The sequence below is a fragment of the Oncorhynchus masou genome, chromosome 15, assembly GCF_036934945.1.
Source record: "Oncorhynchus masou masou isolate Uvic2021 chromosome 15, UVic_Omas_1.1, whole genome shotgun sequence".
In the NCBI taxonomy this organism is placed as follows: Eukaryota; Metazoa; Chordata; class Actinopteri; order Salmoniformes; family Salmonidae; genus Oncorhynchus; species Oncorhynchus masou.
This window is the reverse complement of record NC_088226.1, coordinates 1,937,504-1,958,429: the sequence shown is the minus strand read 5'-3', so window position 1 is coordinate 1,958,429 and position 20,926 is coordinate 1,937,504. Positions and strand designations below refer to the sequence as shown.

Sequence of the window (20,926 nt, the reverse complement as noted above, 5' to 3'; positions counted from 1 at the left end):
CCTACGTCATTTCTCTCCTTACCGGACGGGCGCGTGAGTGGGGCACGGCAATCTGGGAGGCGAGGGCTGAGTGTATTAACCAGTATCAGGACTTTAAGGAGGAGATGATACGGGTTTTGACCGTTCTGTTTTTGGGGAGGAGGCTTCCAGGGCCCTGTCTTCCCTATGTCAGGGGAATCGATCCATAACGGATTATTCTATTGAGTTTCGCACTCTCGCTGCCTCTAGTGACTGGAGTAGCCGGCTTTGCTCGCTCGTTTTCTGGAGGGTCTCCTCGTCGAGGTTAAGGATGAGATCCTCTCCCGGGAGGTTCCTTCCAGTCTGGACTCCTTAATAGCTCTCGCTATTCGCATAGAGCGACGGTTTGATCTTCGTCGCCGAGCTCGTGGAAAGGAGCTCGCGTTCTCCGTGCTCCCCTCTCCACATCACTGCCACCTGCCGCATCACTGCCACCCTCCTCCGCCGGCTCGGATGCTGAGCCTATGCAGCTGGGGGTATCCGCATCTCGGCCAAGGAGAAGGAACGGAGAATCAATCGCCTCTGTCTCTACTGCGGCTCCGCTGGTCATTTTGTCACCTCATGTCCAGTAAAAGCCAGAGCTCATCAGTAAGAGGAGGGCTACTGGTGAGCGCACTACTCAGGCCTCTCCTTCTGGATCACGCACTACCTTTCCGGTCCATCTCCGCTGGCCCGGTTCATCTGCTTCCTGCAGTGCCTTGATAGACTCTGGGGCGGAGGGCTGTTTTATGGACGAGACCTGGGCTCGGGAACATGACATTCCTCTCAGACAGTTAGGGAGCCCACGGCCTTGTTCGCTTTAGATGGTAGTTCTCTCCCCAAGATTCAGCGTGAGACGCTGCCTTTAACCCTCACTGTCTCTGGTAATCATAGCGAAACCATTTCTTTTTTAATTTTTCGTTCACCTTTTACACCTGTTGTTTTGGGTCATCCCTGGCTAGTGCGCCATAACCCTTCTATTAATTGGTCTAGTAATACTATCCTATCCTGGAATGTTTCTTGTCATGTGACCTGTTTAATGTCTGCTATCCCTCCTGTTTCCTCTGTCTCTTCTCAACAGGAGGAGCCTGGCGATTTGACAGGGGTGCCGGAGGAGTATCACGATCTGCGCACGGTGTTCAGTCGTTCCAAGGCCACTTCTCTCCCTCCACACCGGTCGTATGACTGTAGTATTGATCTCCTTCGGGAACTACTCCCCCGGGGTAGATTATACTCTCTGTCGGCTCCCGAACGTAAGGCTCTCGAGGATTATTTGTCGGTTTCGCTTACGCCGGTACCATAGTCTCCTCCTCCTCTCCCGCCGGAGCGGGGTTTTTTTTTGTTCAGAAGAAGGACGGGTCCCTGCGCCCATGCGTGGATTATCGAGGGCTGAATGACATAACAGTTAAGAATCGTTATCCGCTCCTCTTATGTCTTCAGCCTTCGAGATCCTGCAGGGAGCCAGGTTTTTCACCAAATTGGACCTTTGTAACGCCTACCATCTCGTGCGCATCAGGGAGGGGGACGAGTGGAAGACGGCGTTTAACACTCCGTTAGGGCACTTTGAATACCGGGTTCTTCCTTTCGGCCTCGTTAACGCTCCAGCTGTCTTTCAGGCACTAGTTAACGACGTCCTGAAGACATGCTGAACATTTTTGTTTTCGTTTACATGGACGATATCCTGATTTTTTTTCTCCGTCTCTCTCGATTCATGTTCAGCACGTGCACGCGTCCTCCAGCGCCTTTTGGAGAACTGTCTTTATGTGAAGGCTGAGAAGTGCATTTTTCATGCCGCCTCTGTCCCTTTTCTCGGTTCCGTTATTTCCGCTGAGGGCATTAAGATGGATCCCGCTAAGGTCCAGGCTGTCATTGATTGGCCCGTTCCTAAGTCACGCGTCGAGCTGCAGCGCTTTCTGGGCTTCGCTAATTTCTATCGTCGTTTCATCCGTAATTTCGGTCAGGTGGCAGCTCCCCTCACAGCCCTTACTTCTGTTAAGACGTGCTTTAAGTACGTTTCCGCCCAGGGAGCTTTTGATCTTCTTAAGAATCGTTTTACATCCGCTCCTATTCTTGTTACACCTGACATCTCTAGACAGTTTGTTGTTGAGGTTGACGCGTCAGAGGTGGGCGTGGGAGCCATTCTTTCTCAGCGCTCTCTCTCTGACGGCAAGGTCCATCCTTGCGCGTTTTCTCTCATCGCTTATCGCCGTCAGAACGTAACTATGATGTTGGTAATCGCGAACTGCTCGCCATCCGCTTAGCCTAGGCGAATGGCGACAGTGGTTGGAGGGGGCGACCGTTCCTTTTGTCGTTTGGACTGACCATAGGAACCTTGAGTACATCCGTTCAGCCAAACGACTTAATGCGCGTCAGGCTCGTTGGGCTCTGTTTTTCGCTCGTTTCGAGTTTGTTATTTCTTATCGTCCGGGCTCAAAAAACACCAAGCCTGATGCTTTATCTCGTCTCTTCAGTTCTTCTGAGGTCTCCACCGACCCCAGGGGATTCTCCCTGACGGGCGTGTTGTCGGGTTGACTGTCTGGGGAATTGAGAGGCAGGTAAAGCAAGCACTCGCTCACACTCCGTCGCCGCGAGCTTGTCCTAGGAACCTTCTGTTCGTTCCCGTTCCTACTCGTCCGGCCGTTCTTCAGTGGGCCCACTCTGCCAAGTTAGCCGGCCACCCCGGCGTTCGGGGTACGCTCGCTTCCATTCGCCAGCGTTTCTGGTGGCCCACTCGGGAACATTTACATTTACATTTAAGTCATTTAGCAGACGCTCTTATCCAGAGCGACTTACAAATTGGTGAATTCACCTTCTGACATCCAGTGGAACAGCCACTTTACAATAGTGCATCTAAGTCATTAAGGGGGGGGGGGTGAGAAGGATTACTTATCCTATCCTAGGTATTCCTTGAAGAGGTGGGGTTTCAGGTGTCTCCGGAAGGTGGTGATTGACTCCGCTGTCCTGGCGTCGTGAGGGAGTTTGTTCCACCATTGGGGGGCCAGAGCAGCGAACAGTTTTGACTGGGCTGAGCGGGAACTGTACTTCCTCAATGGTAGGGAGGCGAGCAGGCCAGAGGTGGATGAACGCAGTGCCCTTGCTTGGGTGTAGGGCCTGATCAGAGCCTGGAGGTACTGACGCGCGTCGATTTGTCGCCGCTTGTTCGGTCTGCGCGCAGACTAAATCTGGGAACTCTCCTCCTGCCGGCCGTCTCAGACCGCTTCCCATTCCCTCTCGACCGTGGTCTCACATCGCTTTAGATTTTATCACCGGACTGCCTTCATCAGCGGGGAAGACAGTTATTCTTACGGTTGTCGATAGATTCTCTAAGGCGGCTCATTTCATTCCTCTCGCTAAGCTCCCTTCTGCTAAGGAGACGGCTCAGATCATTATCGAGAATGTTTTCCGAATTCATGGCCTTCCGTCTGACGTCGTTTCCGACAGAGGCCCGCAGTTCACGTCTCAATTTTGGAGGGAGTTTTGCCGTTTGATTGGGGCTTCCGTCAGTCTCTCGTCCGGCTTTCATCCCCAGTCTAACGGTCAACCCGAACGGGCCAATCAGACTGTTGGTCGCATTTTACGCAGTCTTTCTTTTCGTAACCCTGCGTCTTGGTCAGAACAGCTCCCCTGGGCAGAGTACGCCCACAACTCGCTTCCCTCGTCTGCTACCGGTCTATCTCCTTTTCAGAGTAGCCTCGGGTACCAGCCTCCGCTGTTCTCATCTCAGCTCGCCGAGTCCTGCGTCCCCTCCGCTCAGGCTTTTGTCCAGCGTTGCGAGCGCACCTGGAAGGGGGTCAGGTCGGCACTTTGCCGTAATAGGGCGCAGACTGTGAGGGCCGCTAATAGCGTAGGACCAAGAGTCCTAGATATTGTTGCGGTCAGAGAGTATGGCTCTCCACTCAGAACCTTCCCCTTAAGACAGCTTCTCGCAAGTTGGAGCGGTTCATTGGTCCGTTCCGTATTTCTCAGGTCATTAATCCTGTCGCAGTGCGACTTCTTCTCCAGCGCTATCTTCGTCGCGTTCACCCGGTCTTCCATGTCTCCTGTGTTAAGCCCGTTCTTCTCGTCCCCCCCATCCTTGTCGAGGCGCACCCATCTACAGGGTTCGTAAGATTTTGGACATGCGCCCTCGGGGCCGTGGTCATCAGTACCTAGTGGATTGGGAGGTACGGTCCTGAGGAGAGGAGTTGGGTTCCCTCTCGGGACGTGCTGGACCGTTCGCTGATCGATGATTTCCTCCGTTGCCGCCAGGTTTCCTCCTCGAGTGCGCCAGGAGGCGCTCGGTGAGTGGGGGGTACTGTCATGTCTTGTTATGTCTGTTCCTGTCCTTTCTCTTCACTCTGTCTCTCTCTGCTGGTCTTTTTAGGTTACCTTCTCTGTCTCTCATTCTTCAGCTGTTCTACATCTTCCCTAACTAGCTCATTCACTCTTCCCCACCTGTTCTCTCTTCCCCCTCTGATTAGGTCTCTATTTCTCTCTCTGTTCCTGCTACTTTCAGTGTCTGATTCTTGTTTGTGTTTTTGATGCCAGAAGCAAGCTGTCGTCCCGTTTGCTTCCACCTTGTCCTATCCTGTCGGAGTCTGCCTGGCAGGTGCATCCTGCATTATACTAACGTTCTTTTTGTTCCATTGACTACGTTGGAAGAGGATTTATGCCATTCCTGTTTTTATTAAAGAACTCTGTTTTCTGTTAAAACCGCTTTTGGGTCTTCACTCAAGTACATAACACATGGGTTTATTGTGGTGTTTTTTGTCTTGGGGTGTTGTTAGGTGTTGGTGTGTGGCTTAGTGGGGGTATCTAGCATAGTCTATGGCTGTCTGGAGTGGTTCTCAATCAGAGGCAGGTGTTTATCGTTGTCTCTGATTGGGAACCATATTTAGGCAGCCATATTCTTTGAGTATTTCGTGGGTGATTGTTCGTGTCTCTGTGTTTATTGTCACCAGATAGGCTGTATAGGTTTTCACACATTTATTGTTCTGTTTAGTTATTTCATGTCGAGTTCATTTATTAAAGAACATGAATAACCACCACGCTGCATTTTGGTCCGTGCAGTGCATGTGAAACGTTTTTGACTGATCCAATGAGCCATTGCATTTCTATTCAACATTTTGTATCAACACTGCCCAAATGTGCCTAATTTCTTTATTAATAACTTTTCATGTTCAAAATGGTGCACTCTCCTCAAACAATAGCATGGACAGTGCAGTTAGAGTAACACTGAATTTAAGCTTTCTGCCAATATCAGATATAACAGAGATTGTTTTCTTTTCAAACAAAAGAGTACCCTGTTTACAGACTAGTTTCTTCATTTAAGACCAAAAAGAGTGTTACTCTTCTAGGTTATTTTGATCATATGAGTACATTAAAGTGGCAATCAGCATTAGAAACAATTAAGCGTTCTCCCATCCCTTGTTTCAATTAAAAGTTGAGTGATGGCACTAGAGAAATGTAACCAGAGATGGATGAAAGGACCATCCATGATATCACTATTATTTTTGGACTAAAACAATCTTATATTTTGGGTTCTGATGTGGTACGACTGTTGAACTCAGCTCAGGAGGCATTTCTAAGTTATATTCTTCAAGAACCAATGGGTCCAAAAATGTATGTAGCAACTGCTGATTCCCCTTTTAAGAATATGCAAACACACAGTCTGGATTATTAACACAGTACTATGACAATAATCATTGTATAATAATTTGCTCCAGGCTTGTAAATGATCAAAGCCGTATCATTCAGGCCCTGACCTTGAATGGTGTTCAAATGAATTCAATAGATATTCCTACATAATTAACTGGTCTAGTTCCTCCAGGCCGTGACCTTGTCTTCTGAACAATACACAACGATTTGATAATTGAATTAGTCTTCCAGTCTGGAACCTTGTTGCTTCACAGGACATATACAACATGAAAATGTCAGGTCAAATACATGAACCGATTTTCTGCTTTTTAGATTGTATTTAAACATGAATACCCCTGAGAAGTGGCCATACTGTCTCCATCCAAATATCTTTATCTTTGGCCTGCCTTATTAATCAGACCAAATCATGACTCAAGACTGTTTCTGTATAATGGAGAATATGTTAATCTAGTCTAGATAGTCCCAAGTTGCAACTCGTTACAGTATGTCTGTTTTTGGTTATATAACCAGTGAGGCTTTGGATGTTCCTAATTATTTCTATGTCATGGGTCTATGTTCAGGTCTATATTCAGGTCTATGTTCAGGTCTATATTCAGGTCTATGTTCAAGTCTATATTCTAGTCTTGACATAATGTTTTCCTACAGTAACAAAGCAGTATTGGAAACAAATATGTAAAAAAAAACATTCAGCTTACTCATTCTCTCCAAAACCATTGCCATGCTGCTTATTTATGCCCACAGTTCTCGTTGCTGTGCGAAGGATGTTTGCCGTAGTGGTGCTAGTTGGCTCATAGTGAAGTCAGAGGGGAGGCAATTAGCTCAAACAAGAAGAGGTGCTTGATGCCTGCCGGGACTCAAACTAACTTGCTATCATTCACTTCTCTTCTGCTGAGGAACACATGCCAGGTGCTCCCTCAGCTTCCGTCTTTCTGTCCATCCGTCTGTCTGTCTAATCTCTCAGCCTCTGTCTTATTTTGTCTTTCTCTTCTCCTGTCTCTTACTCCCTCTCTGGTTCTCTGGCCAGTAGCCACAGTGGAAATGAATATGGATCACTAGCTGCCTGGCACTCTCCGGAAATTCTAATTCTCCTCCTGAATTTATTGGCTGTTGGCAAATCATTTTCACACACTGTTTTTAGAAATAGCTTTTCCCAGCTACAGCTGTAGTGCTCGTCCCTGATGAAGTGAAGCTGTTGATTTATTTTAGATTTGCTAAAAAAAATGGACTCTTACATGAGGATTCACTTTGACTGAGATGAACAAAGACTAACTTACATATTCTGTCTCACACACTCAGGAATACACTCACAGCTCTACGTACCCCAGGAATGGTTTCCGTTACATTACAGTATTACATTACATTATAATATTACCAAGCACGTGAGAGGACATGGTTACACACTGTTATTAAAGCCCAGCCTCAGTCTTCCAAGCACACTCTGTAGACAGAGACAGAGACGGGGGTGGGCATGCACAGCTTCTTATCACTCTAATGTTGCTTCACACACTTGTCTCTATGTTCACTCATCATACATGGAGCAGCACATTATCCCGTCCCAGTGAATCACATGTAGTGTTTAGTCACCACCCGTAATTTGCCTGCGGTGCACACACATGATTACAATAGACTGTCTGGTGGTGGCTGTTCAACTAATTGAGGAATCATTTGACTCATGTTGCCTGTTTTATTACTGTGAAGTGATGGCGCTCCATAATAAGCCGATTTGAATCGGTTTGAATAGTGAAGATGTTGTTAGCACCACTGACATGTTAATGGTGATGTTCTCTTAAATGACTGAAATACTTTTCCTTGAAACTCGACACGCCACACATTCTCACCGACTGTAGTTGTTCAGTACAAGTCTGTTATTGATATGTGGAGTGCAGTGGGCTTATTAAATGAGATTCTGCTGCAGTCAGATCAGTTAGCAGCAGCAGTAGTACCTGTGAGAGGCTGAGACCAGGACATATTAGCATTGGCATGTCTACCTGTCTGTCTGGTCTGATGGTGATGTAGCCTAGCACTACCACTAATTGATTGCAGAGGAGTGGAGATGAGAGATTGGGTCCTCTTCTAGAAGAAGTGAGATGTGATTAAGGTCGACAGCATCGTCTCTGTTTGAGCATCGATAAGAGATGTTTTGTTACGGTCCTACACACAATACCTCATAATGTCGAAGTGGAATTATGTTTTTGAACATTTTTACAAATTCATTTAAAATGTATTCAACCCCTTTGAGCCTAAATAAGTTCAGTAGTTAGTTAGTAAGTCACATAATACGTTGCATGGATTCACTCTGTGTGCAATAATAGTGTTTAATATGATTTTGAAAGACTACCTCATCTCTGTACCCCACACACACACCCTCAGCCGAGCAGTGAATTGCTAACAGATTCAACCCCCCCCCAACCAAATAAAAAATAATAATAAAATAAAACACAAAGACCAGGGAGGTTATCCAATGTCTCACGAAGAAGGGAACATATTGGTAGATGGGTAAAAAAACAGACATTGAATATCCCTTTAAGCACGGTGAAGTCATTAATTACACTTTGGATGGTGTATCACTACACCCAGGACGTTTTGTCCTGAATACAAAGTGTTATGTTTTGGGTAAATCCAATAATACACATGACTGAGTACCATTCTCCTTATTATCAAGCATAGTGGTGTCTGCATCATGTAACAGGTATGTTTGTCATCATTAAGGACTGGGGTGTTTTTCAGACAATGGGAGATTAATTCATCTTTCAGCAGGACAATAACCTAAAACGCAAGGCCAAATCTACTCTGGAGTTGCTTACCAAGAAAACAGTGAGTTGCTGAGTTATAGCTTTGACTTAAATATACTTGAAAATCAATGATCAACAACTAATTTCACAGAATGGGAATGGAATTATTTTATTATTTTTGTCTCGGATGGTCGAGGGACAGCTGTCGGGAAGCTTGGGCCCATGGCTGATCGGTCACTGTTTCGGGACCCCGTTTTGACTTTGTGGGAGATCTGTCGACGTGCCCTTGGGAAGGGCGTTGACCCTGGTTGTTTCTGTGGGTCGCTCTGGATGGGACCCCGTTTTGACTTTGTGGGAGATCTGTCGACGTGCCCTTGGGAAGGGTGTTGACCCTGGTTGTTTCTGTGGGTCGCTCTGGATGGGACCCCGTTTTGACTTTGTGGGAGATCTGTCGACGTGCCCTTGGGAAGGGCGTTGACCCTGGTTGTTTCTGTGGGTCGCTCTGGATGGGACCCCGTTTTGACTTTGTGGGAAATCTGTCGACGTGCCCTTGGGAAGGGTGTTGACCCTGGTTGTTTCTGTGGGTCGCTCTGGATGGGACCCCGTTTTGACTTTGTGGGAGATCTGTCGACGTGCCCTTGGGAAGGGTGTTGACCCTGGTTGTTTCTGTGGGTCGCTCTGGATGGGACCCCGTTTTGACTTTGTGGGAGATCTGTCGACGTGCCCTTGGGAAGGGTGTTGACCCTGGTTGTTTCTGTGGGTCGCTCTGGATGGGACCTTGTTTTGACTTTGTGGGAGATCTGTCGACGTGCCCTTGGGAAGGGCGTTGACCCTGGTTGTTTCTGTGGGTCGCTCTGGATGGGACCCCGTTTTGACTTTGTGGGAGATCTGTCGACGTGCCCTTGGGAAGGGTGTTGACCCTGGTTGTTTCTGTGGGTCGCTCTAGATGGGACCCCGTTTTGACTTTGTGGGAGATCTGTCGACGTGCCCTTGGGAAGGGCGTTGACCCTAGTTGCTTCTGTTGGTTGCTCTGGATGGGTTTCTGTTAGATGACTGAATGTAATGTTAATGTTGAGCGGCTTCACTGCAATTAGATTGTATGCCTTAATATTCAATAAAATAATAATAATAATAATATATATATTTTCAATAAAAACATTTTTTAAATCTAAAAACATTTTGTTCACTTTGTGGATATGGTGTGTGCTCTGTAAATGGGTAAGAACACTTTGTTCACATTGTGGATATGGTGTGTGCTCTGTAAATGGGTAAGAACATTTTGTTCACTTTGTGGATATGGTGTGTGCTCTGTAAATGGGTAAAAACATTTTGTTCACATTGTGGATATGGTGTGTGCTCTGTAAATGGGTAAAAACATTTTGTTCACTTTGTGGATATGGTGTGTGCTCTGTAAATGGGTAAAAACATTTTGTTCACTTTTTGGATATGGTGTGTGCTCTGTAAATGGGCAAGAACATTTTGTTCACTTTGTGGATATGGTGTGTGCTCTGTAAATGGGTAAGAACATTTTGTTCACTTTGTGGATATGGTGTGTGCTCTGTAAATGGGTAAAAACATTTTGTTCACAATATGTGTGCTCTGTAAATGGGTAAGAACATTTTGTTCACTTTGTGGATATGGTGTGTGCTCTGTAAATGGGTAAAAACATTTTGTTCACATTGTGGATATGGTGTGTGCTCTGTAAATGGGTAAAAACATTTTGTTCACTTTGTGGATATGGTGTGTGCTCTGTAAATGGGTAAAAACATTTTGTTCACTTTTTGGATATGGTGTGTGCTCTGTAAATGGGCAAGAACATTTTGTTCACTTTGTGGATATGGTGTGTGCTCTGTAAATGGCTAAGAACACTTTTATAGGCTGTAACACCAAAACATGTGGTTTAAGTCAAGGAGTATGAATACTTTCCTTTCTTTGTAACATTATATATTTATTTTTTTACATTACAAAACATTCCAACGACAACATTCAGATACACACAAACATCCACAACATCACCCCTGCTCAGACCCACCTGCTCACACCCCATCATCTCCGGCGCCCACTTCACTCTCCACCACATGGCCTCAAACTGCACAATTTTGTTTCTCTCTGTTGCCCATGCACATTTAACAGTTAGAAAGAAATGCATTTGACTTTTCCATTGTGTTAAGGATGGAGGATTGGAGGATTGGTTGATTTCCAGTTTTTAAGTATATGTTTTTTTTTCAGGAAGATTGATGAGAAAAGTATCGTCCAACCCATCGGTATCTCTGACATGAAACATGCAGCATTTACATTGTATTTACATCTGACAGCCAACTTTCTAACTCCACCAATAACCTTTGGCCTTTCGAGCATTCCCAGAAGGAATGGATTATTGAGTCATTGTTCGTTTTAAAGCAGTTGTGCTTTGTAGGATTTGTGAATTTTGGCTCTTGTTTAATAAATTCTATAGATGAGTTTATACTGGATTAAGTATACATTTTTGTTAACTGTAATTGTGTTAGTTATGTTCCAACATTCCCTCCATCTTGTTCCAATATCAGTTCTCGTTAAGTCTTGGTTCAAATAGTTCATATTTTTGTCTTAGAGAATGTCAGTTGGATAGGCTCTCTGCAATGTTTGGCATATTTTACCTATCATATGAATATCATTTTCTGACTCAAATAGAATTTCCTCAAGATTGCTCTGATGTCCTAAAGATTTCAAAACAACATGTTGTCACATGAAACTTAAATTGCATGTGTTTGAAAATATCCACATTGGTCAGTCCAAAATTGCTTTTTACTTCTTTCATGGGAATACATGTATTTCCTATTACCAAGTTATATATAGTTTCTATGCATGTAGTTTTCCATGTGGACCAATTTATCAGTGAATACTGAAAAGCTATCCAAGGATTGTTCCATAGAGTTGTGTTTTTAGGGAGTGATGGTGTTTCTTATAGAATATGTTTCATTTTCTTCCATATTGTTGTCGTGTTCTGAACTATGAAGTTGTTATTGTTCTTAGCTTTATCCTTTGAAAATAGACACGTAAAAAGATTCTGGGGAATTAATCATTTCTGAAGTCACTGTATATATATATATATATATATATATATATATATATATTGTGTTTGTGTGTGTGTGCGTGGGGGAGTAATCTGCAGGCCTACAAAAGGGGTGCTGTGGGACGCATGCAGCCCATGGACCGCCAGTTGCCCATCCCTTATGTAGGATATCATGATGTGAAATGTCTACGAAAACAGAGGAAGAAAAGAAGAGAAGGAAAAAAATATAAATGATAGATCAACTAGACTCCAACAGTGTTGTCGTGTCTTTACTATCATTAACTGAAGACTGATAGTTTTTATCAAAGATTCTTTGATATTATCTGATCAATTAGTCTTCGAATTAATAGATTATTTACTTTATCTCACGTTATTCTCATTCCAAACATCGTAAATCTGCACGAACCCAGTCTTCACTAGGAGTCATCCATACATCAATTGTCTTAAATCATTTATTTATTACTAACGAAGTAATTCACAGAAATGCATAAACAAACAGTAAATATTGTTACATGAAATGAAAGGAGGATGTGCCCTAGTGGGCTAAACCGGAATGGCGGCTTGTTAGACAAAGGGGAAATGGGGGTCGACTAAGAAGTCACTACAAAGTGATAATTATAACAATTAAAATGCTAATCCTTTAGACATGAACGCTCACTCATTCGGGAACAATTGCAACCAATATATATATTTACGCTCAGTGTGTCGTCTTGATCGCTGTTGAAAAGTTTGTCTTTCTTAGAATTGTCCTTGACTCCCTCTCTCTGTCTGGTTAGAGGGGATTGTTCAGAGTGACATTCGTTATAGAATGGATGTTTCGGTGGGTGTCATTCTTTGCGTTCAATGATGCCGAATTCCTAGCTGCAGACTAGTAATCAATATCAAAGACTTGTTCTTATTCTGACGGTATCGATAGCCTAAGAGTTTAACCACGTGGTATGGTTAAAAAGATTCAGCAATGGTCTACACCTTCAGCTATCTCGTAATTGAGGTAAGCTTGGTCTACAACTTTTGTCCCCCTCCTAATGGAGAAAAACATGGTCTGGTAATAATTTCTCAAAGTTGGGTTTTATTCAGAATGGCAGAAAAGGGCTGTCCCAGGATGTCTGACCCTAACTGGGCTCAGGGGTGGTCCTCTGATTTAGTTCAAATCCAATTCCCTTTTAGACTTTTCTTTCATTAAACAGTCCAAAATCACATTGTAATATTGTTTAAACAGTATTACTCACTCATTCGTCTTATACAACAATTACATGTAAAACCTTATATCTGAGGCTATTATATAAACAGCGTTATGGTAATGTTGCCACACCGTCTCCCATGAGCTTCCCAAGTTGTGACAAACAGACCAGTTCGTAGCCGGATTCTTCACCGATCTTTTATACTTTCTCCGGAACATGAAATTTGTTCGTACCTCAAGTTCTGTGAGGTGAAAGGATTTCCTTTGTCTCCATGAAAAACTACTCTCTATAACTGTGTGTCCATGAGGTCTTCTCAGGAGTTTACGACCTCTGACCACAGCAGCCTAGTTGAAGGAGGCAAGGGGGAGGCAGGGAGAGGAGGATGGGCTTGCTATACCCAAAAAGGCCAACGTCATGACAGTGTGAATTTGATAATTTATGAAGCATTTTCCTTTCCCCCCAGTGCTGTGATTGGTGAAGGCCGTGTTTAATGCGGATGCTCCCCTGGTGAGATGATTGCCTATGTGCAGCCATTACTTCCAGTACCAGTGAGAACTAAACATTAAGATTTAAGAGAAGGTAACGACGTGCCTCGGTGTGGGCGCTCACACCTTGGATGTGTCTTAAATGGCACCCTATTCTGTATAATATTGTACTACTTTTGAACCGCAACCCATAAAGCTCTGGTCAAAAGTAGTGCACTAGGGAATAGCGTGCCATTCGGGATGGAACCCTTAGCGGCTATACTGAATGTGTGAGGGAGAGAGGGAGGGAGGAATAAAAAGGTGGTAAAACTGTAATAGGTTATATTTGGATCCCTGCATGTGCACATGGAAACATATATCAATGTGGATTTTTTACTCACTTGTGTGAATTAACTATTGCAGTGAAAATATCTCTCTGGAGCCATTTGGGAGTTCAAAGACAACATGAAAAGGAGAAAGGAAAGGACAATACCTGTGTGCCATCCCTCTGCTCACCTTATTTCATATGATAGAGAGTTAGAGCAGGACCAATTCCATGAGGTCAGATGGTCAGACCGCTGACCATGATTGGGCCACTTGCTGGGTGGTTGCACAGCCTCACACGTCTCTGGGAATACTCATCTCCCAGGACCCATTACATAGTGATAGATTTCTGAGGCATCGCTGCAGGTGCTTCACCCACACTACCACGCGCACATATACTGTAAACACACACACACGCACGCACGCACGCACGCACACACACACACACACACACACACACACACACAAACACACACACACACACACACACACACACACACACACACACACACACACACACACACACACACACACACACACACACACACACACACACACACACACACACACACACACACACACACACACACACACACACACACACACACACACACTTCAGGAAACCAAAACTGGGCATGCTGAGCATACTGAAGGATTATTATGTGTCCTGTTAATTTGATCATAATGCCAGCAATATTGTTAATGTCAAACTATTAACATTGGCCATCCCCTCTTTTCACAGTGAGTGAAGACATTGATCCCTCCCCTCTCTCATCTCCCCCAGTCTGCTGAAAGGAGTCAGGCCACATGGGCTTCATGGGAACTTAATGACTTTTTCACACCATAAAACTGCTGTCCACCAGGAAACCAAACACATGCTCTCTGACCATTTCCCTCTGCTCAGTGACCACATAGGTCCTCCAGAGAATGATGATCAACATTTACAGTGGCGTGTGGTCCGCTGTTTTGCATTTTATATTGGCATTAATACGTGTCAGATATCAGTTTGCAAACAACAACAAAAAAACAGAGTTAGTATAATGTAGCTGCATACAAACCTTTTTTTGCTTTCTTGAGAAAGGCAGCTCCAAAATGCAGATGTTTCAGCCTAGCTCAGTTCTTTCTGTGGTAGTGGGGCAGCCAGCTGAAAATACAGAGCATAGTCGTTGGCAATCTTCTCTAGTTGCGCCGTGATTGGCTCAGTGTTCTGTCACTCATGGGGACACTACGCAAAATCCATGGGGAGAGCTCGAAAATTCAAGCCCCTTGGGTGATGCCATAGAGCAACATTAGAAGTGCCCATCCAAGAAGGTTCAAGGTCATTGGCCACAGATAAAATTACGTCAAGTAACATTATATCTACCGTAGCTTTGATTTGACTGATCATGTCTACATCATACTTTTAAAATTAGCTAGCAAGCTAGCAGTCATCATCATGATCCTTTTCAATACTTGTCATATGTAGAGAAATTATATGTAAAATGTATCGGTGCTCATCGGCCATTGGACATTACACAACAAGTTGGAAATCGCAAATTTAAAAATGAGTGGTTTGGAAGGAATCAGTGGCTAACTGCAAGCATTGCAAAGCAATAACTAGCCTGCTATTCAGTGGAGTGGGTGTGTGGTCCAAGTCACGGGTTTAAAGATTTCTTTAACAAGCTTAAAAGGATACATATTCAACATTGACCATGCTGTCAATCCAGCATGACTTCTTCCGTGTTCAAAACAAATGGAAACTTGGAACTGGGAAATCTCAGACTTCAGTGAGTTCAAGACAACTGGGAACAGGGGAGAAAACAAGCTTTGACTGGGAAAATACGTTTTGAACGGTCATCCAACTCGGAATTCCAAGTCGGGAACTCGGGCCTCTTTCTAGAGTTTCGACCTGAAGATCACTAACGTCATGATTCAACCTTGTTTTTTTCCCAAGTTCCCAGTTGTCTTGAAAGCACCATAAATCCAGAGAATGTCAGACTTTGATGACAAGTGAGCACAGCACAACAAGGTGAGTCCAGAAATGTATTTTATGCTGCTGCATAAATTATGTAATATGGCAGGGAGATATGTAGCTAAGAAAGTAATACTAAGTGCATGTTCTGTAGTAGGCTGGTAGTAGCCCATGTGCCTCAATAATTAGGTCAATTTTCCCTCATAATTTAGCCTACTGTTGTCACTCTCTGACCATAGTTTGCTTTGTATGTTTCTATGTTTTGTTTGGTCAGGGTGTGATATGAGTGGGCATTCTATGTTTCATGTCTAGTTTGTCTAGTTCTATGTTTGGCCTGATATGGTTCTCAATCAGAGGCAGGTGTGAGTCATTGTCTCTGATTGGGAACCATATTTAGGTAGCCTGTTTGGTGTTGGGTTTTGTGGGTGATTGTCCTTGTCCCTGTGTTACTTTGCACCAGTATAGGCTGTTTCGGTTTTCGTGTTACGTTTATTGTTTTTGTATTGATTCGTGTTTCCTTGTTTTATTAAAACATGAATCTTAATAGCCACGCCACATTTTGGTCCGACTCTCTTTCACCTAAAGAAAGCCGTTACAACTGTTCTGACTTGGTGGTGCACATTGTGACTATAGCCTGTTTTAGAGAAATGTCATCATCGACTATTGTAAGAGCTTTCATTGTGTGCTTATATGCCCCCTATATTTATCCTACGGTTCTGACTTGGTGTACAGGGAGAATACTGTAAGAACAGACCATGTTCTGAATTTTGTTGCTGTACATTTCAAAAGTGCTGAACAAATAGTTATATTGACTACTTCCACCCTAGCTCGTTCATGAATGTCTTAATCAAAATACGGATTGCCTCTTATCCGCTTGTCGTCCCCTTATGCCATAGTTTGTATATCTCAATTGTCAGTACAAACTACATTTGTTTAAGCAAGTCAGCCATATCAGATAATCAGTAAATGAGGCTGAATGAACTGTTTCGCTGCCAGACAAGGCTCCGCTGATAGCCAGGTGTAGCAGTGGTAAGGTGTTGGGACTGCTGTTGGGACAGCTTTATGTAGGTCCTAGCAAGTTGTGGGCACCGTTTGTCACCGTTGTAGTGCAATTAATGTGTTGTGTAGTGGCTTTGCTGGCATGCATCAAGTTTGGTGTTCCCCACCAATATTTACATGCTAAAATTGCCACTGAATACTCAGGAGGCAGGACTGAGGCTGGGCTTTGGTGTCATGCAGGAGAAGTGACTGGACAGAAAGCAGGGGGGCCATTCTATTTGATCAAATGGAATGACGCATGGCAGAGGTGGAGGGCTTGAAGGAGACTTTGATGCCACCCCAGATAAAGGGTCAGTGACAGGGTGACAGTGACATGACAGCATATGGGAAATGCAGGTTGTCCCCTGGCTGTCCCTACAAAGAAACACAGCAGCCATTATGTTCTGGCCGCCTGCTTGGATGTGACAGCTGTGGGAGCCCTGAAGTAGTAGGTGATGAAAGCATGATAAAAATGGCAGCAGTCTTGGTGGTCATGCACATGCGTGTTTGGTAGTATGTGTGTGGAACTTGGAAGGTACGTGATTTCAAAAATCCTCCCCCTGTGCTGGTTTTCCCCAGGCTTTGTTGGCCTGTCAGCATAGATTACTATGAAGTTGATGAGATTGGACAGAGGCACTACTACAGTGGGCTGTGACAATGATGCGATTGGTCAGGGACTAGTTCCAAGAAGGCAGCTGGAGACACCTGATTGGCCAAAAGAACTCTTGTAGATGCTGATGAGGTTGATGTGATTGGGCGGTGGAAAATCAGAGGTGATAATGCCATTGACATTGGTGGTCAGGGACAGACAAACACTTTGGCCTGATACCACTGAAATGCTGCATTTGGTTGTTAAATCCATCCCTGAATAGTACCTAACTATCGAAATGGCAAAAAGCTATGTTGTTTTCTGGAGAGCCACTTCTCATGTTAATCCACAGAGACTGATAACCAGAGAGAAATATGATCATATGACTACCTTTAATTTATGGATGCATCCATATTAACTAGTCTCTGTGTGTGGGTGGGTGGGTGGGTGGGTGGGTGGGTGGGTGGGTGGGTGGGTGGGTGGGTGGTGTGTGTGTGTGTGTGTGTGTGTGTGTGTGTGTGTGTGTGTGTGTGTGTGTGTGTGTGTGTGTGTGTGTGTGTGTGTGTGTGTGTGTGCGTGCGTGCGTGTGTGTGTGTGTGTGGTGTGCATGTGAGAAAGAGAGAGCGACGGGGAAGAGAGTAATCGAGAGGCGGAATCCACAGCTTTATAACTGGGGGCTGATTTAGTGTGAGATGGGGGGGGTTCATCTTAATTAAGGATGTTTGATTTAGGGTACTTCAAGAAGAGGGATATTTATTTCCTCATCAGAAGTGCAGATCAAGTGTCTGAGGCCACCTGCCCTACTGCATAATCCCTGTTCCTGATCAGCCAGAGTGTCCCAAACCCCAGCCCTCCTCTCTTCATACCCTCCTCTGTGTTAAACGCCATTCCATGACATGCTGGAAGCCACTGCATAATAACCAGGGATGATGCTTTTTGTTTTTCAGATATCAAATCAAATCACATTTTTATTTGTCATACACATGGTTAGCAGATGTTAATGTGAGTGTAGCGAAATGCGTGTGCTTCTAGTTCCGACAATGCAGTAATAACCAACGAGTAATCTAACCTAACAATTCCACAACTACTACCTTATACACACAAGTGTAAAGGGATAAAGAATATGTACACAAAAATATATGAATGAGTGATAGTACAGAGCAGCATAGGCAAGATACAGTAGATGGTATAGAGTACAGTATATACATATGAGATGAGTAATGTAGGGTATATAAACATAAAGTGGCATAGTTTAAAGTGGCTAGTGATACATGTATTACATAAAGATGGCAAGATGCAGTAGATGATATAGAGTACAGTATATACATATGAGATGAATAATGTAGGGTATGTAAACATTATATTAAGTGGCATTGTTTAAAGTGACTGGTGATACATTTGTCCATCAATTTCCATCAATTTCCATTATTAAAGTGGCTGGAGTTGAGTCAGTATGTTGGCAGCAGCCACTCAATGTTAGTGGTGGCTGTTAAACAGTCTGATGGCCTTGAGATAGAAGCTGTTTTTCAGTTTCTCGGTCCCTCCTGTGATGCACCTGTACTGACCTCGCCTTCTGGATGATAGTGGGGTGAACAGGCAGTGGCTCAGGTGGTTGTTGTCCTTGATGATCTTTATGGCCTTCCTGTGACATCGGGTGGTGTAGGTGTCCTGGAGGGCAGGTAGTTTGCCCCGGTGATGCGTTGTGCAGACCTCACTACCCTCTGGAGAGCCTTACGGTTGTGGGCGGAGCAGTTGCCGTACCAGGTGGTGATACAGCCTGACAGGATGCTCTCGATTGTGCATCTGTAGAAGTTTGTGAGTGCTTTTGGTGACAAGCCAAATTTCTTCAGCCTCCTGAGGTTGAAGAGGCGATGCTGCGCCTTCTTCACAATGCTGTCTGTGTGGGTGGACCAATTCAGTTTGTCCGTGATGTGTAAGCCGAAAAACTTAAAACTTACTACCGTCTCCACTACTGTCCCGTCAATATGGATAGGGTGGTGCTCCCTCTGCTGTTTCCTGAAGTCCACAATCATCTCCTTTGTTTTGTTGACGTTGAGAGTGAGGTTATTTTCCTGACACCACACTCCGAGGGCCCTCACCTCCTCCCTGTAGGCCGTCTCGTCGTTGTTGGTAATCAAGCCTACCACTGTAGTGTCGTCCGCAAACTTGATGATTGAGTTGGAGGCGTGCATGGCCACGCAGTTGTGGGTGAACAGGGAGTACAGGAGAGGGCTCAGAACGCACCCTTGTGGGGGGGTGGAGCGGGGTGGAGATGTTGTAACCTACCCTCACCACCTGGGGGCGGCCCGTCAGGAAGTCCAGTACCCAGTTGCACAGGGCGGGGTCGAGACCCAGGGTCTCGAGCTTGATTACGGGTTTGGAGGGTACTATGGTGTTAAATGCTGAGCTGTAGTCGATGAACAGCATTCTCACATAGGTATTCCTCTTGTCCAGATGGGTTAGGGCAGTGTGCAGTGTGGTTGCGATTGTGTCGTCTGTGGACCTATTGGGGCGGTAAACAAATTGGAGTGGGTCTAGGGTGTCAGGTAGGGTGGAGGTGATATGGTCCCTGACTAGTCTCTCAAAGCACTTCATGATGACGGAAGTGAGTGCTACGGGGCGGTAGTCATTTAGCTCAGTTACCTTAGCTTTCTTGGGAACAGTAACAATGGTGGCCCTCTTGAAGCATGTGGGAACAGCAGACTGGGATAAGGATTGATTGAATATGTCCGTAAACACACCAGCCAGCTGGTCTGCGCATGCTCTGAGGACGCGGCTGGGGATGCCGTCTGTGCCTGCAGCCTTGCAAGGGTTAACACGTTTAAATGTTTTCCTCACGTCGGCTGCAGTGAAGGAGAGTCCGCATGTTTTGGTTGCGAGCCGTGCCAGTAGCACTGTATTGTCCTCAAAGCGGGCAAAAAAGTTATTTAGTCTGTCTGGGAGCAAGACATCCTGGTCCGTGACGGGGCTGGTTTTCTTTTTGTAATCCGTGATTGACTGTAGACCCTGCCACATACCTCTTGTGTCTGAGCCGTTGAATTACAACTCTACTTTGTCTCTATACTGACGCTTTGCCTGTTTGATTGCCTTGCGGAGGGAATAGCTACACTGTTTGTATTCTGTCATGTTTCCGGTCACCTTGCCCTGGGTAAAAGCAATGGTTCGCGCTTTCAGTTTCACGCGAATGCTGCCATCAATCCACGGTTTCTGGTTTGGGAATGTTTTAAGCACTGTGCTGAATAACAAATCATTAAGATCTACTGTACTGTGACACATGGGACATGTTTTTGTTAAATGTTGTGTTGCTGTCCGGGATAGATGTATTATTTGTAATCTAGCACCAAAAATCTTCAAATAAAAGTTGATGAAATATGCTCTCTTGAGTTTCATTCTCTTGTATCAGTAATAAAACATTTGGCCGTTGGCAGTATTGAGGGGTTTTCTAATGACTTTCTGACTGAGTGACATTTTAGCATTCAACACATGTACTGTAACATGCTGCTGCGAAGGCTCAGAAATCAAACAGACAGAAGCAGAAGATGGTTTATCAGGTCAGCTGCTGACAGACCACATCGTTGCACAGCCAGGCCGACCCAGCTCTGCAACAGACTCATTTGTTGGTGTAAGTGATCCCAGAGATATTGATCCAGCATGTGAAGATTTCCCTGGGAAAACACACAAACAACTACTCACCGTTGTCAAAATGAAACCATCTACAATGCTGAAGCTGGAAATGGAACTAGTACATGAACAGTATATACCAGAGTATCCCCAACCACAGGGGGGCCCCCCATAAACCCTCGTTCGTTGGACACATTTTAGGTGTTTATAATCAGTCTTGTTGTGGACAATGTGTCCAGAAAAAAATTGGAACGAAAGGGAAATATGGGAGAGGCAAAAACACACGAGGAGGGTGAGAAGGAGGTCACACAATCAGTGGAGAAAAGTCTTTCTTCGCCAG

General features: G+C 44.7%; 1 protein-coding gene and 1 long non-coding RNA gene across 2 annotated transcripts in view; one reads left to right on the top strand and one right to left on the bottom strand.

The window, feature by feature from the left end:
- The window catches only part of asic2 (acid-sensing (proton-gated) ion channel 2), a 491,333-nt gene that overhangs the window by 140,407 nt on the left and 330,000 nt on the right, over positions 1-20,926 (top strand). The window lies entirely within an intron of this gene.
- The window catches only part of LOC135554933 (uncharacterized), a 28,042-nt gene continuing 21,563 nt past the window's right edge, over positions 14,448-20,926 (bottom strand). The window contains exon 3 of the long non-coding RNA XR_010457791.1: positions 14,448-14,531. This is a non-coding gene — a long non-coding RNA (uncharacterized LOC135554933). The remainder of the gene's footprint in view (positions 14,532-20,926) is intronic.